A 3,759-nucleotide genomic window follows, 5' to 3' on the forward strand; every position below is an offset into this window, starting at 1 on the left:
TATGTGCTACAGCAATAGGTAGAGACTTACCTCGCTATTTTATTTATTACATAATTTTCTATTGAATGATTTCTCAATTATAAACAGTATTTTTATTTTTAAAGGATTATAGATGATTATCCCAAAAATCCTGAAGTAGTGCAATATCTCATGAGCAATGTATGTGACTTCCCATACCTTGTCATTCCTCAAAGTCTTAAATTTTTTGAATTTTTATGATATATGAAAAAAAGAGAAATTACTTCTTTAACTTTCAATCCTCTGATGATTAATAGAGTTGAAAGTTTTTCTTATTCTGTGTAATTTATCACTAATTTTTCTTTTTGGTTGCTTATCTCCTCAATAATATGCAGAACATCTTTGTGTACTTGAAATATTAACCTTTTTGGGTCATGTATGTTTTAGATCAGTCTGTTCATGGTTATATTGTTCTCATCTTTTAAAATTTGCATATTTTTTAGTGCATTTACACACACACATGCACACATATGTGCTCTCCCTGTGGCACAACAGGTTAAGAATTTCATTGTTAACCAAAAGTTTGGTGGTTTGAATTAATCAGCTATGCTGAGGAAGAAAGATGTGGCAGGCTGTTTTTATAAATATTTTCAGCTTTGGAAACACTAAGGGCCAATTCTACTTTGTACTAGAGGATCCTCATGTGTTAGAATAAACTCAATGACAATCTTGTCCTGTTGTTAGGAAAATATGTCAAGATAGCACAATTTACTAATATAGAAATATAATAGTGTCTAAAACCTTTTGTGTCCTTTGTAGTTCTTATAGTGTATATAAATGTTTGCATTAAAAAGTTCTTAGAGTTGCTATTACTCTATTTTAATGGACATTTTAAATACACGGTTTATCTCATTTCAAAAAATTTTTAAAACCAACTTAAAGTTTTTATCTTTAATAACTATTGCTTTTGATTGATTCTATTATTCTTTTCTTCATTCCTTAAGTAAAATATTTATACTTTTACATTATTATTTTTCATTATACAAGCATATTAGAGCTTCCATTTTTTCTGAGTATTGCTTTACTGTTTCATGAACTTGATTGTCAATATTTTCCTTGTCTATATTCCCTACATAATTTATAATTTGTTGTCACTTTGTCCTTGTTTCAAAGACTGAGTAGACGAATGGTATTTAATTTCCAATTTTAAAAGTATTTCATGATACTATTACATATTATATGTTTAATGCAATTGGATTATGGTCAGAGAATGGGTGTTTATAAAAACTGTACTTAACTACAGTAAACTAAAATTTCTTTATGTCAGCTATGGGGATTTGCTCTATACATGCATGTCCCACAGGCCTTCTGAAAGTATTACCTACTCACCCACCTAACCTGCCTATAGAGCCCAGTAACCCTGGTGGCGATGTAGGTTAGACATGAAAGCTGCTAAGTGTAAGGTCTGCAGCTCAAACCCACTAGCAACCGCATGGGAGAACGATGAGACTGTCGGCTACAGTAAACAGCAGAAGTCTCAGAAAGCGTCTCTGGGCTACTGCAAGTGGGACTCAACTCCCTATCAGTGCGTTTGTTTGGGGTTTGGTTTTATATATCTAAAAAAGGATGCAGCAGAACATTGACAGGAAGCTGTTAGAAATTCAATTGGGATTCAAAAGAGGTCCTGGAATGAAGGATATGTTTGCTAATTTCAAATGGACCTGGACTGAAAGCAGAGAATGCTAGCAATATATTTACTTGTATTCTGGCTGTTCAAAGGCACCTGACTGTGTGGATTATACATAAACCAGAGATAGTCAGAACAAGAGAAAACTGTGGGTGTAAAATCAGAAATGCCTTTTGTCAGGGATGTATCCTCTCACCATATTTATTCAACCTGTATGCTGAGCAGATCTGTACGCCGAGAAGCCACACGATATGAAGAAGAGGGAGGTGTCTGGATTAGAGAAAGGTCCAATAAACTTGGATATGTAGCTAACATGACCTTAATTGCTAAACACGAGAAGGACTTGAGGCACCTGAAAATGAAGATCACAGACTACAGCATGGACTGCAACTTAGAGTAAAGTAAAATACTTACAAGGGAGCCATTAGACAATAAATGGAGAACAGACTGAAGTTGTCCAAGACTTCATTGAATTTGGGGCCACAAGCAATGCTCACAGAAGCAGCAGTTGAGAGAGCAAACAATGTGCAATTTTGCTACAAACGACCTCTTACAAGTGTTAAAGAGCAAACACATCACTTTGTGGACTAGGGAGTGCCTAGTTCAAGCACAGTATTTTAAATCTTCAATTGCTTTATATGCATTTAAAAGCAGGGTAGTAAAAAAGGAAGAACTGACGCATTTCAATTATGTGCGAAGAATGTTGAAAGTATCATGGGCTGCCAAATGAAAAAGCAAATCTGTGGTGGAAGTACAGTCAGAATACTCCGTAGAAGCAGGGTTGGTGAGACTTTGTCTCATATGCTTTGCACATGTTACCAGGAGAGTCCAGTCACTGGGAAAAGGCATCATGCTGGATAAAGGGTCAGCGAAAAACAGGCTGACCCTCAGTGAGATGGACTGACACAGTGGCTGCAACAATGGGCTCACACATAAAAACAACTCTGAGTGTGCAAGGCTGAGCAGAGTTTTGCTCTTTTGTACACAGGAACGCTGACGAGCAGGAACTGCACTGCCAGAGGGTCAAGGCCGTCTCAGAGCAACCCTGTAGGACAGGGTAGAACTGCCCTGTGTTTCTGAGGCTGTAACCCTTTATGGAAGTAGAAAGCCCTGTCTTTATGGAAAGAGCAGCTGTGTTTTCAAACTGCTGACCTTGCAGTTAGCACCAAACACGTAAGCACTATGCCCTGTATCTGGCAAATATTAAGTATGTATTATTCTCAACTTGCTGCCATCTTGTCAATACTGATTTATAACAAGCCTATAGGACAGGGTGGAATTGTCCCAGTGCGTTCCTCAGACTGTAACTATTTACCAGAGTAGAAAGCCTTCTCTTTCTCCTGAAGAGTTCTTCTGGTTTTGAACTGCTGACCTTGCAGATCTCTGCCAAAAGCATAACCAGTACTAAATATTATTTAATGTGTATTCATATTCAATATTTACCAGGTGTTAAACATATCTTAACTTATTCTGTTTATTAAAATACTCAAATGCTTTATTTTACTTGCTTTTGGGGATCAGTTTTATATGTCATAAACCCTCCTTTATTCACATTTTAACCAACTTCACTATGAATTATTATGAATTCTGTGTTTGAGGGATGCTTTTTGATGCCTAATGCGTTTAACTATTCTCTTAATGAATTGTACCATTAGTGATTACTCAATGCTTTTAAAAACAAAATTGTGAAAGCTAAGTTTACAATTATGTCATCAGTTTATAACAGTAGTTCTAGAATAAGGACCTAATGTTTGTTTCCATCTTTGCTTCTACACATTGAGCAGCATTCTTCAAGTTCTATTGCCTACACAAAAATTTTCCTAATGATGAGACAAATGCAGACTCTAATCTACTTTTACATTATGGAAAAGATGACTAAGTACAAAGCATTACCCTTCCAATTACCTTATTTATGACTAATCTAATTTTCTGTAATTCATTAGTTTACTTCTAAGGTATGTTTATATAGAAACTTGCTCTACAGTACTTGAGTATATATGTTAATACATCTGTGTAACATACTGTCAGCAAGATATAATAATAGCTAACATTTTATGGAGCATTTACTCACCGTTATACATATTAATTCATTTAACAGTAATTCTATCATATAG

General features: G+C 35.3%; 1 protein-coding gene across 1 annotated transcript in view; it reads right to left on the reverse strand.

Annotated features, from left to right (window-relative positions):
• The window catches only part of PAM (peptidylglycine alpha-amidating monooxygenase), a 212,829-nt gene that overhangs the window by 187,855 nt on the left and 21,215 nt on the right, over positions 1-3,759 (reverse strand). The gene's annotated exons all lie outside the window — the stretch shown is intronic.

This window comes from Echinops telfairi, unplaced genomic scaffold (genome assembly GCF_000313985.2).
Source record: "Echinops telfairi isolate 266 unplaced genomic scaffold, ASM31398v2 ScPeMD7_7469;HRSCAF=8507_1, whole genome shotgun sequence".
In the NCBI taxonomy this organism is placed as follows: Eukaryota; Metazoa; Chordata; class Mammalia; order Afrosoricida; family Tenrecidae; genus Echinops; species Echinops telfairi.